The following is a 14,658-nucleotide window of genomic DNA, read 5'->3' as shown; positions in this document are numbered from 1 at the left end:
ACAAATCGCCAGTCCAGGTTTGATGCAGGATACTGGATGCTTGGGGCTGGTGCACTGGGATGACCCAGAGGGATGGTATGGGGAGGGATGTGGGAGGGGGGGTTCAGGATTGGGAACACGTGTACACCCGTGGCGGATTCGTGTTGATGTATGGCAAAACCAATACAATATTGTAAAGTAATTAGCCTCTAGTTAAAAAAAATAAATTAAAAAAAAAAAAAAAGAAATATCAAGGATGCTCTTGCCAGCATCTACAAAACTCAGAACATACTTAGTTTACATTCTAAAGCAGTAATAACAACTTTTGTTTTAAATAGTGTCTCTCAAATGAGAATTTGTTCTCCTCTCACTGGATTCCCTATTTGTACTGAAACAGGTTGGGAAATCCAACTTTTATGAACCAATTATAGCCATTAATATTATGGCTTAAATGCTTTACTAAACAAGTCTGGCTAGTTCATACAATAAAAATCCATCAGTTCAAGTGATGGGTAAATTGTTATGACTGTCTATCAATGATCAGTGTATAAATACTCTTCCTCTCAAGCATGGTAGGGAAGAGAAAGTTCAAATCCTCCATTATTTGTAGGGCATAGCACAAAATTAAAATATGAGGCATCTTGTTGAATAATCAGATAAAGGTGCAACTTTTGGTGCTCAAATATACTTTTTCTCAATATTAATTTATTAGTTAAAAAGAATGGAGAAGGAAATGGCAACCCATTCCAGTATTCTTGCCTGGAGAATCCCATGGACAGAGGAGCCTGATAGACTACAGTCCATGGGGTCTGAAAGAGTTGAACATGACTAAACTACTGAGCAGAATTAATAAGAAGTGCAATAAAAAATACAAGGGATGTTTTGTGTCTGAATGTTGTATATATTGAAAAGAAATACTTCCTCATGTGATATCTTTATAAATTATAAGATTTCTAGGGATTCTCTTTCTTCAAATTTATTTTTATCAAAACTTGCTATTTGGAGTCTTTATTAATGTAGTAGATACTATTTTCAGTCACTGGTGATAAATATTAGGTAAAATTATATTTTGATGATTTTTATTTAATTTTTTCACTTTAAGAGATCATTGAGCTTACATTACTGAAACTCTTTAGGAATGTTTACAGGTTGTGAAAACATTGAGTTCAATTTCTGAAAATTTATATCAAAATATAAATTTTAGTACACTTAGATCTGATGATTCTCAAGAAGAAATTTTTTTCTAAAAAGAAATATCTTATGAATTCATTTCAAATCATCAACTTATACAGATCTATTTCATTTAAGTTTTAGTTTAATTTTAAATATGAATTTAATCACAGACATTTTAATGATTTCTCTCAAATTTGTGGTGATTTGCCAGCTTTGTGTAAGAACAGAATTGTCTTTATGTTTCAAATGCCTGCTTTTTCACTTTATCACCATATCTTCAATTACAGTGTAAATTAACTTTTTTTTTATTAAGTCATTTTCTGAGACTTTATAGGAAATGAAAGTATTTTTCCCCTGTGATGTTTTAAATTATTTTAAATCTTTAAAAATTTTATTTCTATTTCTGATGTTTGGATATTTGTTTTGCAAATACTGAAATAGTTTTTTAAAACCACATATTCTGTATTCTTTAATGAAAACTAACAATTCCCTAGTTATGCCATATAATTAGATACGCCATATCACAACGGTCATTTGTACACTCTTCTTTTGTAATAATTTACTGAAAGAGCTCACTGCCAAGCTTTCTAACATTTCCTGATCTAATACTCATGTGAGATATATAATAGTTTTGTAAATGACACAGGGAAGGCTCTGGATGAAAACATAAGTCAGATCCCAGTTCCATTATGGGTCATTTCTGCTACTAGAATCCCTTCTCTCTCCTAGGCACCACTATATCACTCCCTTGGTGTCCTACAGTGCCTTGAACACTAATGTCTGTGTGTACGTGGAGAAGCCAGGCCAACTGATCTCTGTGCATGCTGACTAGAGGATACATACAGTTCCTCCAGAGAGACTAAAACTGTATTGTATGCTACTGCTCGCACTGAGTATAGCTCATCTGTATGTATGTATACAGAGATAAAGCTGTTTAGAATTTCAAGAGAACATTAAACCCGACGAGGGTACTGTAAGCACAAATGCTACTTAACTCTGAGAAGATAGAATGAATGAGTACAAAGGGAATGACTTCACACAAAATGAGGAAAATGATGGGAACATCTGCTGTTTTTGTCAGTTGTTAGAAAGCTGAGCACAGAAGAATTGATGCTTCTGAACTGTGGTGTTGGGGAAGACTCTTGAGAGTCTCTTGGACTGCAAGGAGATAGAACCAGTCCATCCTAAAGGAGATCAGTCCTGGGTGTTCATTGGAAGGACTGATGTTGAAGCTGAAACTCCAATACTTTGGCCACCTGATGCGAAGTGCTAACTCATTGGTAAAGACCCTGATGCTGAGAAAGATTGAAGGTGGGAGAAGGACAACAGAGGATGAGGTGGTTGGATGGCATCACTGACTCAATGGACATGAGTTTGAGTAAACACCGGGAGTTGGTGATGGACAGGGAAGCCTGGTGTGCTGCAGACCATAGGATCGCAAAGAGTCGGACACAACTGAGCAACTGAACTGACTGATTGATCATTGACTATAATTTAAAGAAATGTGGAATTGAGCAGGGATGCTCAACATTCAGCATCTACTTCCATTCCAGACTTACTCATTTCAAGTAGTGAGTAATAGCAGGAATCAGGAAATATGGATCGATCTATTGTTGGCCCTGACACACCATTTTTATTATTTGCCTTTTCTTAAGAAGAAATTGCAAAGTTTTTTTTCTATGTTTTAAGTAATCTGCTTAAAAATTAAAGGTATGAAATTACATGAAAACAATTTCCTATATTGTTTTCATTGTCTTTGATTCCTTAAGAAAACTGATTCATCTGCAAAGAAGAGCTAAATTTTTTAAACAAATATTTAACATTCTGCATTTGCCTGCAAAATCTTTGTCATATGGTTAAATCGGTACCTAAGAATTTTTATAGTGACCTATAACTATATTTGAACAAGTATTTTAAAAATTGTTAATATTTTTTGTAAAATTCCCAATATCAAGTACTAAATAAATATGCTTTGATCTCAAATTAACTTTGAGATTTTCCATAAGACCTCTGTAAAATCTCAAAATATTTTTTCTCTCACCTAAAAATATTAAATTTATTAGGTGTATTTACATGGGAAGAATGATCAAATAAGAAGTAATACTAAGCTTTCATTATGTTGTATCTGTATAGACATATATTATATGTTCCAGAAATTATATAAAAATTTTAGGACTATGTCCTAGAATAATGTTATCAATCATAATTTCAATTAACATTTTAAAATTTATGCCACAGAAATAACTATATTTTGTTATCAAATGCATACTCATCAGATCTTTTTAACATTGGGTGTTTTAAGTGCTTGTCATTTACAGAGAGTTATTATTTTATTTGGGTGCTTTTGAAAAAAATGTTCCTGCAAAACTGCTCTATCCTTAAAGAGGTTCATGAGAAAAATAATGGTAAAACTGGATTCAAACAGATAAATTATTCATTACATGGGATTGAATGAACCGGGGGGACAATTGCAATTTTTTATACTGTTTTGTTCAAAGACATTGCTGGTTCCTTAAAGATTTGTTTTTTTTTTTTATTTTAGAAAATCTTTTCTGTGAAGCTATCTGTGACTTACTAAAATTTGGTACAGTATACTTTCCTAAACAAAGATATTTTTTCTACCTAGCTGATCCCTCAGGAATTTGGAAATTCTTGAGTATTAGTTTCATGCAAATATAATTAGTTATTTGCATAAGTTCAATAACAATCTGTTCTCTTTCTGTGCATGAGTGAGTACTAAGTGGCTTCAGTCATGTCTGACTCTTTGTGACCCTGTGGGCTGTATTCCGCCAGGCTCCTCTGCCCATGGGATTCTACAGGCAAGAATACTGGAGTGGATTGTGATGCCCTTCTCCAGGGGATCTTCCCAAACCAGCAATCAAACCCGCATTTTTTATGTTTCCTCCATTAGCAGGCAGGTTCTTTTACCTCTAGCACCACCTAAGAAGTGGCCTGTTCTCTTTCTAACAGGAAACAATTGGAACCTTTGGATATATCATCAAGGTTTTGACTGGAATATCATGTAGACTCAGATATGACCAGGCAGCTTTAAGAAAGTGTTTTAAGAAACTAAGATTGACTTTTTGTAGTCGATAAAGGCCTTGGAAATAACCAGACTAGTACTATGATTACAGGATTATAGCAAAGTAATTTTAAAAAGAAATTATATGGACAATCAATACTCTTGATGCACCATTGATGTAAACAGTAAGGCCAAATTAAATGCAAACAGATTAGTTTTACTGTGATTATTTTTAGTTTAAAAAAAGGGGATAGTTTCTGGTTCAAGAAGGTGGAGTAAGACGTGCATTCATCTTCTGCTGCATGAGCATCAAAATCACAACTAGCTGTTGAATAACAATCAACAGGAAGATGCTTGAACCTACCAAAAAATAACAAGCAAAAAAAAAGATACACAATGTCCAAAGACAAAGAAGAAGCCACAGTGAGATGGTAGGTAGGACACAACCATGATAAAATCAAATCCCCCTGACAGGTGGGTGACTCACAAACTGGAGAACAATAATACCAAAAAAAGTTCTCCCACTGTTGTGAAGCTTCTAAAACCCATGTCAGACTTCCCAGTCTGCAGACCTGACAAAGGGACTGGGAAGCCTCAGAGAATCTGACCTTAAAAGCCAGAGGGATTAGATTACAAAACTTCCACAGATCAGTCAGTCAGTTCAGTCACTGAATCCTGTCTAACTCTTTGCAACTCCATTGACTGAAGCATGCCAGGCCTCCCTGCTGCTGCTGCTGCTGCTGCTAAGTCGCTTCAGTTGTGTCCGACTCTGTGCCACCCCAAAGACGGCAGCCACCAGGCTCCCCCGTCCTTGGGATTCTCCAGGCAAGAACACTGGAGTGGGGTGCCATTTCCTTCTGCAATGCATGAAAGTGAAAAGTGAAAGTGAAGTCGCTCAGACATGTCCGACTCTTTGTGACCCCATGGACTGCAGCCTACCAGGCTCCTCCCTCCATGGGATTTTCCAGGCAAGAGTACTGGAGTGGGGTGCCATTGCCTTCTCCCACCAGTCCTCCCTGTCCATCACCAAATCCAGGGGTTTACTCAGACTCATGTCCATTGAGTCAGTGATGACATTTAACCATCTCATTCTCTGTTGTCCCCTTCTCCTGCCTTCAATCTTTCCCAGCATCAGGGTCTTTTCAAATGAGTCAGTTCTTCACATCAGGTGGCCAAAGTATTGGAGTTTCAGCTTCAGCATTAGTCCTTCCAATGAATATTCAGGACTGATTTCCTTTGGGATGGACTGGTTGTATCTCCTTGCAGTCCAAGAGACTCTCAAGAGTCTTCTGCAACATCACAGTTCAAAAGCATCAATTTTTCAGCACTAAGCGTTCTTTATGGTCCAACTCTCACATCCATACATGACCACTGGAAAAACCATAGCTTTGACTAGATAGACTTTTATTGGCAAAATGATGTCTCTGCTTTTTAATATGCTGTCTAGGTTGGTCATAACACTTCTTCCATGGAGCAAGCATCTTTTAATTTCATGGCTGCAATCACTATCTGCAGTGATTTTGAAGCCCCCCAAAATAAAGTCTGTTACTATGTCTACTGTTTCCCCATCTATTTGCCATGAAGTGATGGGACCTGACAGCACGATCTTAGTTTTCTGAATTTTGAGTTTTAAGCCAATATTTTCACCCTCCTCTTTCACTCTCATCAAGCAGCTCTTTAGTTCTTCACTTTCTGCCATAAGGGTGGTGTCATCTGCATATCTGAGGTTATTGATATTTCTCCCAGCAATCTTGATTCCAGCTTGTGCTTCATCCAGCCTAGCATTTCTCATGATGTACTCTGCATATAAGTTAAAATAGCAGGGTAACAATATACAGCCTTAACTTACTCCTTTCCCTATTTGGAATCAGTCTGTTGTAACATGTCCAGTTCTAACTACTGCTTCCTGACCTGCATACAGATTTCTAAAGAGGCAGGTCAGGTGGCCTGGTATTGCCATCTCTTTCAGAATTTTCTGCAGTTTGTTGTGATCCACACCACCAAAGGCTTTGGCATAGTCAATAAAGCAGAAGTAGATGTTTTTCTGGAACTCTCTTGCTTTTTTGATGATCCAACAGATGTTGATAATTTGATCTCTGGTTCTCCTGCTTTTTCTCAATCCAACCTGAACATCTGTAAGTGCATGGTACTGTTGAAGTCTGGCTTGGAGAATCTTGAGTGTTAGTTTACTAGGATGTGAGATGAGTGCAATTGTGTGGTAGTTTGAGCATTTTTTTTGGCATTGCCTTTCTTTGGGATTGGAATGAAAACTGACCTTTTCCAGTCTTGCGCCCACTATTGAGTTTTCCAAATTTGCTGGCATATTGAGTACAGCACTTTCACAGCATCATCTTTTAGCATTTGAAATAGCTCAATTGGAATTCCATCACCTCCACTAGCTTTGTTCATAGTGATGCTTCCTAAGGCCCACTTGACTTCATATTTCAGGATGTCTGACTCTAGGTGAGTGATCCCACCATCATGGTTATCTGGGTCATGAAGAACTTTTTTGCATAGTTCTTCTGTGTATTCATGCCACCTCTTCTTAATATCTTCTGCTTCTCTTAGGTCCATACCATTTCTGTACTTTATTGAACCCATCTTTTCATGAAATGTTCCCTTGGTATCTCTAATTTTCTTGAAGACATCTCTAGTCTTTCCCATTCTGTTGTTTTCCTCTATTTCTTTGCATTGATCACTGAGGAAGGCTTTTTTATCTTTCATTGCTATTCTTTGGAACTCTGTATTCAAATAGGTATATCTTTCCTTTTCTCCTTTGCCTTTTGCTTGTCTTCTTTTCACAACTATTTGTAAGGCCTCCTCAGACAAACATTTTGCCTTTTTGCATTTCTTTTTCTTGGGGATGATCTTGATCCTTTCCTCTTGTATGATGTCATGAACCTCTGTCCATAGTTCTTCAGGTACTCTGTCTATCAGGTCTAATCCCTTGAATCTATTTCTCACTTCCACTGTATAATGGTAAGGGATTTGATTTAGGTCATACCTGAATGGTTAGTGGTTTTCCCTACTTTCTTCATTTTAAGTCTGAATTTGGCAATAAGAAGTTCATGATCTGAGCCACAGTCAGCTCCCAGTCTTGTTTTTGCTGAATGTATAGAGCATCTCCATCTTTGGTTGCAAAGAATATAATCAATCTGATTTCATTATTGACCATCTGGTGATGTCCATGTGTAGAGTCATCTCTTGTGTTGTTGGAACAGGTTGTTTGCTATGACCAATGTGTTCTCTTGGCAAAACTCTATTTACCCTTGTCCTGCTTCATTCTGTACTCCAAGGTCAAATTTGTCTGTTACTCCAGGTATTTTTTGACTTCCTACTTTTGCATTCCAGTCCCTAATAATGAAGAGGACAACCTTTGGGGGGTGTTAGTTCTAGAAGGCCTTGTAGGTCTTCTTAGAACCATTTAGATTTAGCTTCTTCAGCATTACTGGTCAGGGCATAGACTTAGATTACTGTGATATTGAATGGTTTACCTTGGAAACAAATAGAGATCATTGTCATTTTTGAGATTGCTTTCAAGTACTGCATTTCAGACTCTTTTGTTGACTATGATTGCTACTTCATTTCTTCTAAGGGATTCTTGCCCACAGTAGTAGATATAATGACAATCTGAGTTAAATTCACCCATTCCAGTCCACTTTAGTTTGCTGTTTCATAAAATGTCAATGTTCACTCTTGCCATCTTCTGTTTGATCACTTCCAATTTGCCTTGATTCATGGACCTAACATTCCAGGTTTCTATGCAATATTGCTCTTTACAGCATCGGACACTACTTCTATCACCAGTTACATCCACAACTGGGAGTTCTTTTTGCTTTGGCTTCATCTCTTCATTCTTTCTTACTTATTCACTGGTCTCCAGTAGTATATCTGTAGGTATAGGTCCACCTACAGACATGGGGAGTTCATCTTTCAATGTCCTATCTTTTTTGCCTTTTCATACTGTTCATGGGATTCTCAAGGCAAGAATACTTGAAGTGGTTTGCCATTCCCTTCTCCAGTCAACCATGTTTTGTCAGAACTCTCCACTATTACATGTCCATCTTGGGTGGCTCTATACAGCATGGCTCATAGTTTCATTGAGTTAGACAAGGCTGTGGTCCATGTGATCAGATTGGTTAGTTTTTTATGATTGTGATTTTCAGTCTGTCTGCCCTCTGATGGAGAATGATAAGAGGCTTATGGAAGCTTCCTGATGGGAGAGACAGACTGAGGGGAAAACTGGGTCTTATTCTGATGGATTGGGCCATGCTCAGTAAACCTTTAATCCAATTTTCTGTTAAAGGGTGCAGCTGTGCTCCCTCCCTGTTATTTACCTGGGGGCAAACTGTGGTGGAGGTAATGAAGATAATGGTTATGGATAATGGGACATCTTTCAAAAGGTCCCATGTATGCACTGCTACACTCAGTGCCCCCAAACCTGCATCAGTCCATCACTGACCCACTCCTCTGCCAGAAAACCATGGGCAAGTCTGGGTCAGTCTCTTGTGGGGTCACTGCTCCTTTCTCCTGTGTCCTGGTGCACACAAGGTTCTGTCTGTGCCCTTCAAGAGTCTATTTCCCCAGTCCTATGGAAGTTCTGGCAGCTCTATGGTAGGGTTATTGGCATTCTCCTCCAAGAGGACATATTCCATACCCAAGTCTGCTGCACTCAGAGCTCCTACCTCTGCAGCAGTCCACTGCTGACCTGTACCTCCACAGGAGACACTCAAACACAGTTCTGTATCAGTCTCTGTGGGGTCTCTGTGTCTTCCACAGACTGGGGGAAACAGATTCCAGTCTTGGAGGGCACAAACAAAACCTTGTGTGCACAAAGAATCAGAAGAAAGGAGCAGTGATTCCACAGGAAACTCAACTAAAACTACCTGCTAGTGTTAGAGGGTCTCCTGTGGAGACATGGGTCAGGAGGGGCTTACAACAGGGATGGCGGTTGGGGACTGGAAACAGCTGTCTGGCAAGGTCCCCTTTGGCATAAACTCTCTTGGAGGTCGCCATTGACCTAACCATAGACTCCATAGATTCGGGCCAAAACACTGCCAGAAAGAAAGTCAGCATGTGGATGGTGACTCAAAACTGACCAGAGGCAAACACATTAGAAAAGCTGAGAGTTTAATAATAAGTAGGAGAAGGCAATGGCAACCCACTCCAGTACTCTTGCCTGGAAAATCCCATGGGTGGAGGAGCCTGGTAGGCTGGAGTCCATGGGGTCGCTAAGAGTCGGGCACGACTGAGTGACTTCACTTTCACTTTTCACTTTCATACATTGGAAAAGGAAATGGCACCCCACTCCAGTATTCTTGCCTGGAGAATCCCAGGGATGGAGGAGCCTGGTGGGCTGCCGTCTCTGGGGTCACACAGAGTTGGACATGACTGAAGTGACTTAGCAGCAGCAGCAGCAGCAGACCATTATTCTGTAAGTGAGGCTTTTGATGATAAACTCAAATGATATTTGAAAAGCAGGATACATAAACTCTGAGAACCAAGGAGGTTTTGGTGGAACATAATTATTATCAGACAAGGTAAATCTTCCCTGAGACAAGATTATCAAAATTATCACCAATCAATCTGGAGGGGTGTATGGCTGATCCTGTTCGATGCCAACTATCTAGCTGTATCTCACTGTGTGCACTGTTCATTGAACCCATCGTAGGCAAGGCACAAGCTAAAATGCTGGAAGAAGACTTGAGGAGCCATATGAACTGCAGATAATCACGATGGTGTGATCACTGACCTAGAGCCAGACATCCTGGAATGTGAAGTCAAGTGGGCCTTAGAAAACATCACTACGAACAAAGCTAGTGGAGGTGATGGAATTCCAGTGGAGCTATTCCAAATCCTGAAAGATGATGCTGTGAAAGTGCTGCACTCAATATGCCAGCAAATTTGGAAGACTCAGCAGTGGCCACAGGACTGGAAAAGATCAGTTTTCATTCCAATCCCAAAGAAAGGCAATGCCAAAGAATGCTCAAACTACCACACAATTGTACTCATCTCACACACTAGTAAAGTAATGCTCAAAATTCTCCAAGCCAGGCTTCAGCAATATGTGAACCGTGAACTTCCAGATGTTCAAGCTGGTTTTAGAAAAGGCAGAGGAACAAGAGATCAAATTTCCAACATCCGCTGGATCATGGAAAAAGCAAGAGAGTTCCAGAAAAACATCTATTTCTGCTTTATTGACTATCCCAAAGCCTCTGACTGTGTGGATCACAATAAACTGTGGAAAATTCTGAAAGAGATGGGAATACCAGACCACCTGATCTGCCTCCTGAGAAATTTGTATGCAGGTCAGGAAGCGACAGTTACAACTGGACATTGAACAACAGACTGGTTCCAAATAGGAAAAGGAGTACGTCAAGGCTGTATATTGTCACCCTGTTTATTTAACTTATATGCAGAGTACATCATGAGAAACGCTGGACTGGAAGAAACACAAGCTGGAATCAAGATTGCTGGGAGAAATATCAATAACCTCAGATATGCAGATGACACCACCCTTATGGCAGAAAGTGAAGAGGGACTAAAAAGCCTCTTGATGAAAGTGAAAGTGGAGAGTGAAAAAGTTGGCTTAAAGCTCAACATTCAGAAAACTAAGATCATGGCATCTGGTCCCATCACTTCATGGGAAATAGATGGGGAAACAGTGGAAACAGTGTCAGACTTTATTTTTCTGGGCTCCAAAATCACTGCAGATGGTGACTGCAGCCATGAAATTAAAAGATGCTTACTCCTTGGAAGGAAAGTTATGACCAACCTAGATAGCATATTCAAAAGCAGAGACATTACTTTGCCAACAAAGGTTCGTCTAGTCAAGGCTATGGTTTTTCCTGTGGTCATGGATGGATGTGAGAGTTGGACTGTGAAGCAGGCTGAGCACCGAAGAATTGATGCTTTTGAACTGTGGTGTTGGAGAAGACTCTTGAGAGTCCCTTGGACTGCAAGGAGATCCAACCAGTCCATTCTGAAGGAGATCAGCCCTGGGATTTCTTTGGAAGGAATGATGCTAAAGCTGAAACTCCAGTACTTTGGCCACCTCCTGCAAAGAGTTGACTCATTGGAAAAGACTCTGATGCTGGGAGGGATTGGGGGGCAAGAGGAGAAGGGGACAACAGAGGATGAGATGGCTGGAGGGCATCACTGACTCGATGGACGTGAGTCTCAGTGAACTCCAGGAGTTGGTGATGGACAGGGAGGCCTGGCATGCTGCGATTCATGGGGTCACAAAGAGTCAGACACGACTGAGCGACTGATCTGATCCGATCTGATCTGATGAACTGCAGACACATCTCTTCTCTCCTGGCTGACGCAGTAGCTGTAGCAGTAGACACACTATATTCTTTCCTCTCATAGCTGACCCCACAGACACAGCCATGATGCAGCAGTAATGCTGCTGCTTCTAGGTGGAGCTTGCATATTCCTACAACACACAACCCATGACAAAGTAAGTCCCTCATGACATGCCTGCACAGTGATAAGCGATCTCAGCTGTTACATAGTCATTATTTATAAAATGTGTGGTGAGAAAGCTTGAATGTGCCATCTTGGCTAATTTGCTGTCTCCCCACAAAGGGTCATTCTCTTTTGTTAGCCTCTCCTTGCCCTGAATATACAGAAGAGAGTTATGAACCAACAGTTAATGAGCTAGCTGGGAAATCACATTAAGAATCTTGGAAAGAAAAGTTCATGATGGAAATTTCAAATTGACCAACAACTTCTTTGGGGTGAAGAATAGCTCATATGTCAGATTTTTTTTGAAACCTGTGTAATGGTGTTGCTCCCATATGCCAGACTTTCCTACTGGTTCTTGTTTGTGTAACAAACTTTAACAAAAGAGAAACTAACGAGTGCCAGAGTGTTCTAGCCCCTAGTTTGGGCAGTTTGGCTGACTGCTGAGACCCAGTTAGAGGCTGAAGGTTGAGTTAGAAAGTTAAAAGAAGTACTGAGTTCAGATAAGGACGTGCAGTTGTCCACTTCTCTGATCGCTTTGGACTTCCTTTGTCTCTCAATCAGTAAAGAATCCACCTGCAATCCAGGAGACCTGGGTTCAATCCTTATGTCAGGAAGATCCTCTGGAGAAGGAAATGCAACCCACTCCAATATGCTTGCCTGGGGAACCCCATGGACAGAAGAGCCTAGTGGGTTACAGTCCATGGGGTGGCAAGAGTCAGACATGACTTAGTGTCTAAATCACGTCATCACTGATAGCTTTGGAGTTGACAAAATAGGAAGATAGGCGAGCAGCACAAAAATTTGGAGACCTTAGCATGCCATTTTACCAAGCTAGGAGGGCTCAAGCTGTCACGAATTAAGATCCAAGCACTTGTCACTATGCCTGATTAGTACTCTCAGAGGTAAAATTCCTGGAAAAGGGAGAAGAGTAAAGGGAAGTATGTTGTGGTTATTGACAGTAAAATGGATGAATCAAAGATTCCATGCCATTTTATCACTAATACAAAGAACATTTTAAAATAGTTGCTATCAACTTATAAAAATAAATATTCCCCAAAACTACTAGAAGAAAATTTACATTCTTTTTTTGTCATTTAAAATTATAGATCTTATTATATCTCTAAAATGTAAGCAATGCCTACAATTGCTTGAAACAGAATAAATAAGTACAGGTGGTAAAATTATATAATTTTATATAACATATATATACTGTTAAACATCATTGGTTTGTTCTTTTCTCCTTCATATGCCCAGATTCTATTTATTGAATATTTGTTCTGCCTTCAAATATATACATTTCAAAGCATGTCTTGGTTATTTCCAGCCTGTTGAATTTCCATGTAATTATTAGAATTAGCTTGCAAAAGTTTTCACCAAAACGTGAGATTTTTAGTGTGATTGCATGCAATTTGGATAATAATTTGTGGAGAAAGAAACTAATTTTCATTTTGATCAATTTACTAGAAAATCGTATTTCACCATATGTATGTCAGTTTAGAAAGACTATGAAGACATCTATCAATCATATAATTTATTTCACATGGATATTTTACTTTATGAGTTCTTATTATTTTTTCAAGAATTTTTTGTGAAAATATTTATCACTTGAATTTTTCTATTTGGGGACAGAGAATGGTACCTCTTTTTCAAAATAAGTAATGTGATATTTCTTTATAATTGTGTGATTTAATGAATAATTTGAGCAGAGAAACTTTTAAAATCTTTAAAAAAAAAATACACAACTCAGGATATTGTTTAACTTCCATATTTTTCTTTCTTATCTTAGGGTAAAGGAAATCCATGATTCCATGCTCTGCTTGGTTTTGTAACATCTTCAAGGGAGATAGCAATGGCACCCCACTCCAGTACTCTTGCCTGGAAAATCCCATGGACTGAGGAGCCTGGAAGGCTGTAGTCCATGGGGTCACTGAGGGCCGGACACGACTGAGCGACTTCACTTTCACTTTTCACTTTCATGCATTGGAGAAGGAAATGGCGACCCACTCCAGTGTTCTTGCCTGGAGAATCCCAGGGACGGGGGAGCCTGGTGGGCTGCCGTCTATGGGGTCGCACAGAGTCGGAACGACTGAAGTGACTTAGCAGCAGCAGCAGCAAGGGAGAAAGTGATACTCAGTATTCCTCACTTTCCCCTGTACTCTTGGAATTAAAATAACTATTTTAGAATCAAATTACTCAGTGGGCTTGTTGAGGCATGGAATGTGCTGTGTGTGTCTATGTTAGTATTTCTTTGACTAAACACATGGCCATGGTGTTCACACATGGTTATTGTGTCAGAAAGATGGTGAAATAGATTATATACTTCATCCCTCATGGAAACATGAACATAAATAACTATCAATGCACAAACATAATGTCATTAGAGCTCTGGATCCCAGATGAGAGATTACAGCACTCAGATGGAGCACAGAAATGGGCAAGACACATTGAAGAGGATAGAAAAGACAGTTTTGTTCTGAGTCGCTGGTTCCCTAATACCATGAAGTACAGGGCAAAGAGATTTCTTCTTTAGAGTTCTCTAATGAGAAAAAGAAAGTCAAGTGAACCTGCAATTTTAATATAGACACAATCAAGCCCACTCATCCATGGACCTTGTGAGCAATCACACCCATGTTATCATGTTATCTGTCTGGCCTGACCCAAATAAAGGCTGTCTCTCTTCAATCTACTCTAATAAGACTGGACGTTGCGACTTCTTCAAATGTGAAAACAAAAAAATTCAGAACAAAAGTTTCACATGTTTGGAACAGGATGCTATCAAATGACAAAATAATGTATAGATAATTGACCCTAAAGAATTGAAGAGCTAAAAACTACCTAAAAAATTTCAGAATATTTATCATAGAGAAACTTAGTGAACTAAACAGAATACAGAAAATTAAACAATATCAGAGAATCAATATCTGAATTAAATAAGAAGTTCAAGAGAAAAAAAAGAATGTATACATTTAAAAGAACCAAACCAAAATTCTAGAACTGAAGAATGTAGTGACTGA

This window comes from Bubalus bubalis, chromosome 9 (assembly GCF_019923935.1).
Source record: "Bubalus bubalis isolate 160015118507 breed Murrah chromosome 9, NDDB_SH_1, whole genome shotgun sequence".
In the NCBI taxonomy this organism is placed as follows: Eukaryota; Metazoa; Chordata; class Mammalia; order Artiodactyla; family Bovidae; genus Bubalus; species Bubalus bubalis.
This window is presented reverse-complemented; position numbering follows the sequence as displayed.